We start from the raw sequence: 9,507 nt of genomic DNA on the forward strand, positions 1-9,507 counted from the left end.
CGGCGGTGGTGGAGCGGGGGAGGGTTGCGGTGGGTCGTTGGCGGCGGTGGAGCTAGCGGGGGAGGGTGCGGGTGGGATCGAGATTTAGATCAAAAAGTGTCCATGAAATTTAAAAATATTCATGATATCAAAAAGTGCCCATGAAATACAATCGAGAAATGAAGACTACGATTTAAATACAATCGATCTTAGCTAGCTATCTGCTCACAATCTTCTTGGCCTTCTTTTTCGCAAATGGAGTTCTTCTGTGGAACGGACGTCCTTTAGATGGGGTTGTCCTGCTTCTTCTTGTGGTGTGTGCTGCTACTTCATCATCGTCGTCATGTTCGATCTTTGGGTCACCGTACTTGTCGAAGTCTTGCTCATTGGCTACTCCATCCATTCCGATGATCTTCCTTTTGCCTCTCCTCACGACAACAAGACTGGGCTTTGACGGGTCGGTAATGAAGAAGCATTGGTGTCACATCCCTAGTCTGGTATGACTTAGACTAGCTAGCCATTTGTGCATCATATTTAATTTCATTTAAATTTGAAATGAGGATTGGTGGAACCCTCAGAATTATTTTTGAAAATGACTCAAATAAAAATTTCTCCAAAAGGGTCCAAGAAAATGCTCATGATGCCCTCTGAAAATATTGGACAGAGATAAAAATCAAAACAATATTTTTAGGAGCTCATGGATATTTATTTTGGCCATTTGGATTAATTCGATAAATATTTGCATTGGAAATATATTTCTATATATATGAAATATGGTCCAAAAATTATGTCATTTATAAAGGAGCTCTGGAATAATATATCTAGCTCCTGCAAAAATTGGCATAAGGTAATAAATTGATTTAGTATTTTATTAAATCAAAACAATGTCAGAAAAAAATAGAAAACAGAAATAAAAGAAGGAGGGGCTTACCTGGGGCTTCCCCTGTGCAGCCCAGCCGCAGCAGGCCGGCCCAGCCAGCAGGCGGCCCAGCCCACCTGGCCCCCCTCCTCTGTCGTCTTCCTCCCCGACAGGGGAACGGCGCGTGCCGACGCGCGCGCACCGCCGCGCCTCCACCTCCTGCTTCCCCTGGCCACCTCCTGCTTCCTCCTCGTCGCCTGGAACGCCCCGGACGACGCCACGCAGCCCCGACCGCCCTCTCACTCTCTCCCTCCTCCTCTCCCCCTGCTCTCTCTCTCTCTCACCCGAGAACCACCGCCGCCGCCGACGGGCATCACCGTAGCCACCGCCTCTCCCACGCCTTCCCGACACGCTCCCCAGATCCGCTGCGACCCCCTCTACCTCCTCGTCGAGCCACGCAAGACGGAGCACCCCGTGGAGCCGTCGCCGTCGCCAAATTCGCCTCCGGTCGCCGTGGATCCTCGCCGGCGATTCGGGAGCTACCGAGCATCCCCGACCTCGCCCTCGCGCTCACTGGTTCCGCGGTGAGCCCCCGCACCGAACCCCCTCCTCCCCGTGTCCGTTTGCCCCGTCTAGCTAGCTCGCCACCGCGCCCGTAAGCTCCTCGCCGCCGGCCATGGCGCCACGGTGGCACGAGCCCAAGACGGTCACTTCCGCGCGCGTCACCGTGTTCCTGGTGACGCCAGGAGGCCGTAGGAGCCCTCCGCTTCCACTGCCGTGCACCACAACGCCGCGGCCGCAAGTTGCCGAGCTCCGGCCGCCGCGCGAGCCTTGCTCCGGTGAGCTCCGGCCTTCCCCGCTCCTCCCACCTGTTCCACCAGATGCGCGAGAGCCCGGGCTACGCCCCGGTGCTCTCAGACGCCGTCCCCGTGGCCTGTGGCGCGGACTCCGCCGCGTCCAGAGGTCGCCGGCGGCGAGCCCCGTCGCCTGAGCCTTGCGATGTGGGGCCGGCCCGTCAGGTGATTAGCTTAGTGCTGATCACCGTTAACTAACCCCCCCCTGACACTGACAGTGGGCCCCGGTGCCCCCTAACCTTTTAATTAAACTAAATTAACCCCTGTTAACCCCCCTGTCACTGACGTGTGGGTCCCACACGTCAGGTTTGACCCAGACCAGCCCAGTTGACCGCTGACGTCGTGCTGACGTCATGCTGGCGCTATAATAGTATTTCTGGAATTAAATTTAATCAGAAAATTCCAGAAATTGTTTTAAACTTCAAAAATTCATAACAATTCAACCGTAGCTCAGATTAAAATAATTTATATATGAAAAATTATCAGAAAAATGCAATCTTTCCATCTGTACTAGTTTCATGCATGACAAACCAACTTATACATGCTGAATATGGGAAAACACATTATGGCATATATAAGAGACCTAATTTAGAAATGCATTTGAACCTTTGGTTCAAATGGACTTCAAACCAAATGTTTACTAGTTACATTAGCTCAAACATCATCACATCTACATGCCATGCTCATGCATCATATTGTTGCATATGATTGTGTTTTGATTGCCGGCACCGTTCCTTCTCGATAGGTCCTGCTCCGGAGACGTTCCAGAGTACCTGTCTGTGAAGCAGTGCCTCCCTTGTTGATTTACCAGGCAAGCAAACCCCCTTGTTCATTTCGATAAAACCCTACTCTCTCGCTCCTGCTCTCAGTTATTGCATTAGGACAACAACGGTTCATCTGCTACTTTGTGCTGCGGTAGTTGAACCCATTCCTCTGCATGACCTGTCATTGCCACAGTAAATAGTTGAAACCCACTAGCATGTGTAGGAGTTGATTGAAGCCATTGTTGTGTTCCTACCATGCTATGCCTGCTATTGCTTAGAGTTGTGTCAGGTCTAGTTCATTGGGAATGAATTGGAGTGTTACGATATGTTCTGATGCTGAGAGTGAAGTGTGTGTGAACACGATTTGGTAAAGGTAGCGGTGAGAGGCCATGTAGGAGTACATGGTGGGTTGTCTCACTGGAACCGTCCTTAAGCACTGAGTTCTATGTATGTTGTCCAATGACTCGATACTACCACACATTGGAATGCTTAAGTGCCCCTCTCGACTTATTAATCAACTTGGTCTCTGTCCAGGAGTCGCAACTAGTTTCTGGTGTTTGTAGGTAGTGCTATTTTTCTACCAAGTGGCACCCGGCAGGGTGGGCTTGGGACAGACTAGGCACACGTGGCCTGGTGTACCGAGTGGCACCCGGATGGTGGGCTCGGGAACCCTGTACACATCGTTTGGGGCCGTGAGCGACACCCCGGCCGGATCTCCTTGCGGATGGAACCCGAATAGGCGATAAACCTGGACTAGAGTCTTGTGTGGTTAGTCAGGTCGTGGCCGACACCCTCGCCAGGCTTCCGCTTGAAGGTTGCCGAGATACATGACGTGTACATGGCGGTAAGTGGCGAGAGCGTGTGTGAAGAAGTACACCCCTGCAGGGTTAACATGATCTATTCGAATAGCCGGGTCCGCGGTTATGGACTTCTTGGATGCTTACATGGTACATAGACAACTTGAAGTGGATACTATAAAATGCTCAAGACAAGTGTGAGTGCTATGGATGGCCTTCTCGTAGGGAGACGGGGATGAATCCATAGTAGGGTATTGTATGGTGATTAGTGGACTCGTGTACGTTGTTTCACCTCAAGAGTTTCTGGTAGTCGTAGAACAGGATAGCCACAGAGTCAAAGCTGGCTTGCTGCAACTAAACCCCACGTTACCCTCTTGATACAAGTGCATGTATGATAGGATCTGATGTAAGTCTTGCTGAGTACCTTTGTACTCATGTTGCTTTATTTATGTTTCTTGCAGCGAAGACTTCGGTCTTGCTAGGGTTCTCATGGACTTCGACTAGTAGCTAGTACCTCAGCTACGATCTTGATCGGATGTTGTAGATAGTCAGGCTCTTCAGCCTTTTTCATTTGTAGATGTCTGTACCTAGACATGTAATGCTTCCGCTTGTTGCTTGTATGCTCTGTATGATGGGTCTTGTGACCCCTGTTTGCAATAATTGCTATGATGGCTCTTCTGAGCCTTATTCTATATGATTGTTGAGTTATGCTGTGATGCCATGTTGTACAGCACATACTTGCATGTTATGCATACTACCTAGTTGTTTATTCTTAGTAGCCTCTCTTACCGGGAAATGTCTCCTAGTGCTTCCACTGAGCCCTGGTAGCTTGCTACTGCTCCGGAACACTTAGGCAGGCCGGCATGTGTCCTTCTTCGATCCTGTGTCTGTCCCTTCAGGGAAATGTCACGCGATGAATACCGGAGTCCTGCTAGCCCGCTACAGCCCGGTTCACCGGAGTCCTGCTAGCCCAGTGCTACAGCCTGGATTCACTCGCTGATGACCGACACGTTCGATGCTGGGTCATGGATGCCTGTCCCTGTAAGTCTGTGCCACTTTGGGTTTACGACTAGCCATGTCAGCCCGGGCTCCTTATCATATGGATGCTAGCGACACTGTCATATACGTGTGCCAAAAGGCGCAAACGGTCCCGGGCTAAGGTAAGGCGACACCCGTGGGAATACCGTGCGTGAGGCCGCAAGGTGATATGAGGTGTTACATGCTAGATCGATGTGGCATTGAGTCGGGGTCCTGACAGCGTTGGTATCAGAGCCTGACTGCCTGTAGGTTTACCAAGCCATACTGGTCGAAGTTGAGTCTAGAAATTCTTTAGTTATGTAAGGGAATTGATTGTGGGATGGAACGTCAGGCTCTTTTACTCCTTTACCTCATGGCTTTCTGATCTGAGTCGTCCTATCTTTCCTACGGGGTTAAGGAACTAGGCTTCTCTTCCGTCTATCAGGATCACGTGTTACTACTCCGTAGTTCCATAGGACTGGTTGATCAGAGTCATACCCCAGTTTTGAGTATTTCCGGTGTAGTCTGTTTAGTATGATCTCAGAACCTTGAGTAATGCTGATGAGTATGTTACCACCCCATTTTTAGTAGGATGTCTCATTCTGAGCATTTTACTGTCGTTATGCTGCCGAAATTTCCCTAGGAGTTCGAGTGATACTAATCCCTTGTCCTACATTCTACAGTCCATAGTTGATGCTGATTCCGTCTCTGGTTTCGTTTCACCAGGATGTCATCAAGTTCTGTTGTTCGTAGCCAGAACCACGGAGATGGTAGGGTTGAGGATCCTCCTGACCAGCCTTCGTTGACAGAGTTCATGTTAGAAATGGAGAGGAACAAGCGTGAGTCCAACCGCTTGTTGGCACGTATCGAGGAGAACACCGCACATCAGTTCAAAGGGTCTGCTACCATTCATGACTTCATTCGTTTGCACCCACCTACTTTTCATCATTCCATCGAGCCACTCGATGCAGATGACTGGCTCCGTAGCATCACTCATAAGCTGCTTTCCGCGAGCATAGCTGAAGATGATAAGGTCACCTATGCTGCATACCACCTGGAAGGTCCTGCTAGTCTTTGGTGGCAGAACTATGAGACTATGCTTCCAGCTGGCCAGATTCCTACCTGGAGAGATTTCACTGAGGCTTTTCGCGAGCATCACATTCCTGAGGCCCTCCTTGATCTCAAGAGAGAAGAGTTCTGTAGTCTCACCCAGAATAAGATGGCTGTTGATGCTTACAGCCGAGAGTTTGAGAACCTCGCTCGCTATGCCACAGAAGAAGTGTCCACGGACGCCAAGAAGCAGGCTAGGTTCCGAAAGGGTCTCAACCCCAAGTTGCGTCGTGATCTCCACCTGCATCATTGTGATACATTCCAAGCTCTTGTGAACAAAGCCATTAATGCAGAGACAGCTCAGCTCACTTACGAGGAGTCTCGTAAGCACACCCGTGATTTGGGATCTTCCTCCGGCTCTAGTTCCCAGAAGCGCCGGATTTGGGTTCCAAACTCCGCTCTTCCTTCCGGATATGCACCGAGGCCATCCTATGTGGTGCCTCCTCCAGCTCAGTCATATGTTCCACCCAGGCCTACTGGTAGACCACTTGGTAGTGCGGGTCCACGTCCAACCTCAGGGACTTGCTTCACATGCGGGAAGCCAGGACACTATGCACGTGACTGCTCTCAGACTAGTTATGCTCCACCCCAGCCCGAGAAGACTGTTGGCTGTGATTAAGCCATCACGCAAGATGATCAGTGTCAAGTCAGTTTCCACTGAACGTGGACGTGTGCATCACGTCTCAGCTAAAGACGCTCATGATGATCCAGATGTCGTTCTTGGTACACTCCTTGTCAATTGTCACCCAGCATCAGTTCTATTCGATACTGGAGCATCTCACTCTTTCATTTCTGAAGGCTATGCTCGTTTGCACGACATGTCATTTTGTGATATGCCAACTCCGCTTGAAATCCAAACCCCAGGGTCTAGATGGCAGACCACCAGAATCAGCCATGGTAATGAAATCCTTGTTGATAGACTTGTATTCCTTGCATCATTTGTAGCCCTCAAGTCTTCAGATATTAACATCATCTTGGGTATGGACTGGATGACAGCTCATCATGCCAAGATTGATTGTTACACAAGATCTGTTCAGCTTACACACCCGTCTGGCAAGATAGTCACCGTCTCCACTAGAGTTGCAAAGCGTCAGCTCTATTCTCTTAATGCCAGCCCCCTTCCAGACCTTGAAGATATCCCGGTAGTCCGTGACTTTCCGGATGTCTTTCCAGAAGAACTGCCAGGTGTTCCACCTGACAGAGAGGTAGAGTTCGTCATAGATCTTATCCCAGGAACAGCTCCAATCTCCCGGAGACCTTACAAGATGGCACCCATAGAACTAGCCGAGCTTAAGAAACAACTCGATGAGTCCTTGCAAAAGGGTTTCATCCGTCCTAGTTCTTCTCCTTGGGCTTGCCCCGTCCTCTTTGTCAAGAAGAAAGACGGTACGGACCGGATGGTCGTTGATTATCGTCCCGTTAATTTGGTCACGATAAAGAACAAGTATCCGCTCCCCAGGATCAACGACCTGTATGATCAGCTCGCTGGATCCTCAGTCTTCTCCAAGATGGACTTGAGGTTAGGATACCACCAAATCAAAATCAGAAGCGGGGACATTCCCAAGACAGCTTTTGTTACTCGTTATGGTCAGTACGAGTACACCGTCATGTCCTTTGGCCTAACCAACGCCCCAGCCACATTCTCCCGCCTGATGAACTCGATCTTCATGGAGTACTTAGATAAGTTCGTCGTGGTTTACCTCGATGATATTCTTATTTACTCGAAGAACGAGGAAGAGCATGCCGAACATCTTAGACTTGTTTTAGAAAAACTCAGAGAGCACCGCCTTTATGCCAAGTTCTCCAAGTGTGAATTTTGGTTGTCAGAAGTGACCTACTTAGGTCACGTAATCTCTGGTAAGGGCATTGCTGTCAATCCCGAGAGAGTTCAGGCTGTTCTCGATTGGACTCCACCCGAGACCGTTAAACAAGTTAGGAGTTTCCTTGGGCTAGCCAGTTACTGTCGCCGCTTTGTTGAAAACTTCTCCAAAGTAGCCAAACCCCTCACGGAACTTCTCAAGAAAGATAAAAAGTTCGAGTGGTCCCCACAGTGTGAGTACAGTTTTCAGGAACTGAAAAGACGCCTGACTTCTGCTCCCATACTTGTGCCACCGGATTTCACTAAAGACTTTATTATCTACTGCGACGCCTCACGACAAGGACTAGGTTGCATTCTTATGCAGGATCGTCATTCGATTGCCTATGCATATCGACAGTTGCATCCACATGAGGAGAATTATCCTACACATGATCTAGAGCTTGCAGCCGTAGTCTATGCACTCAAGACCTGGCGACATTACCTCCTTGGTAAACGTTGCGAGATCTACACCGATCACCAGAGTCTCAAGTATATCTTCACCCAACCAGATTTGAACCTTAGGCAAAGACGTTGGCTGGAGTTAATCACAGATTATGATCTAGGGATTACCTACACCCCAGGCAAAGCCAATGTCATGGCTGATGCTCTAAGTCGTAAATCCTATTGCAACAATCTCATGTTGCAGCAAGGCCAACCACTTCTCCATGAGGAATTCTGTAAGCTTAACCTTCACATTGCTCCTCGCGGATTCCTTTCTACCTTGGTGGCGAAACCTACCCTTGAGGATCAGATCATCTCTGACCAGAAGTTTGATAGGGGGGTTATCCGCATTAAGAGAAACATTAAGAAGGGAGTTGGTGGGTGTTTCTCTATGGATGATCGTGGTGTTGTTTTCTTTGAGAATCGCTTGGTGGTTCCCAAGAATCAACATCTGCGACAATTGATTCTTAAGGAGGCGCATGAATCTCCTCTCACGATTCATCCCGGTAGTACTAAGATGTATCAGGACCTACGCCAGAGGTTCTGGTGGACTAGGATGAAGAGAGAAATCGCTGAGTTCATTGCTAAATGTGACGTATGTCGTCGCGTTAAGGCAGAGCATCAGAGACCTGCTGGCACCCTTCAGCCTTTAGCTATTCCTGAATGGAAATGGGATAAAGTTGGTATGGACTTCATCACCGGCTTTCCCAGGACCAAGAGAGGGAATAACGCTATCTTCGTAGTCGTTGATCATCTTTCCAAAGTGGCTCACTTCCTTCCTGTTCGAGAGAGTATCACTGCTAGTCAGCTTGCTGACTTATATATTTCTCGAATAGTGTCACTGCATGGTGTTCCACTAGAGATCAATTCAGACCGTGGCAGTCTTTTCACTTCTCATTTCTGGGAGAGCTTCCAAACTGCCATGGGAACCCATCTCTCCTTCAGTACCGCTTTCCACCCTCAATCGAGTGGTCAGGTGGAACAGGTCAATCAAATTCTCGAAGACATGCTCAGAGCTTGCGTTACCTCATTCGGTATGGATTGGGAGAAATGTCTTCCTTTCGCCGAGTTTGCTTATAACAATAGCTACCAATCCAGCCTCAAGAAAGCTCCTTTTGAGGTTCTCTGTGGACGAAGATGTCGAACACCTTTGAACTGGTCAGAAACCGGTGAAAGACAATTCTTTGGACCGGACATGATCCAGGAGGCAGAAGAGCAAGTTCGCATCATTCGTGAGAATTTGAAAACAGCCCAGTCTCGTCAAAAGAGTCAGTATGATCATCATCATAAGGATATGACTTATGAAGTTGGCAAAAGGGCTTACCTCCGGGTTACTCCTTTGAAGGGTACCCATCGTTTCGGTATCAAGGGCAAGTTGGCTCCTCGTTACATTGGTCCTTTTCGCATTCTTGCTAAACGAGGAGAGGTTGCCTACCAATTGGAACTACCCCCACATCTTTCTCGAGTTCATGATGTCTTCCACGTCTCTCAACTCAGGCGTTGCTTCTCGGATCCTATCCGCGGAGTGGACCACGAAACGCTTGATCTCCAAGATAACCTCACATACCGAGAGTACCCGGTTCGCATTCTTGATCAAGCGGAGCGTGTTACCCGACGTCAGAACATCAAGTTTCTCAAAGTTCAGTGGTCTCATCATTCCGAGAGAGAAGCTACTTGGGAGCGAGAAGATCGTCTTCGACTGGAGTACCCCGCTTTCTTTCCGTCGACCCCTGAATCTCGGGACGAGATTTTTTCAAGTGGGGGCGAGTTGTCACATCCCTAGTCTGGTATGACTTAGACTAGCTAGCCATTTGTGCATCATATTTAA

This window comes from Triticum dicoccoides, chromosome 4B, assembly GCF_002162155.2.
Source record: "Triticum dicoccoides isolate Atlit2015 ecotype Zavitan chromosome 4B, WEW_v2.0, whole genome shotgun sequence".
Taxonomy (NCBI): domain Eukaryota; kingdom Viridiplantae; phylum Streptophyta; class Magnoliopsida; order Poales; family Poaceae; genus Triticum; species Triticum dicoccoides.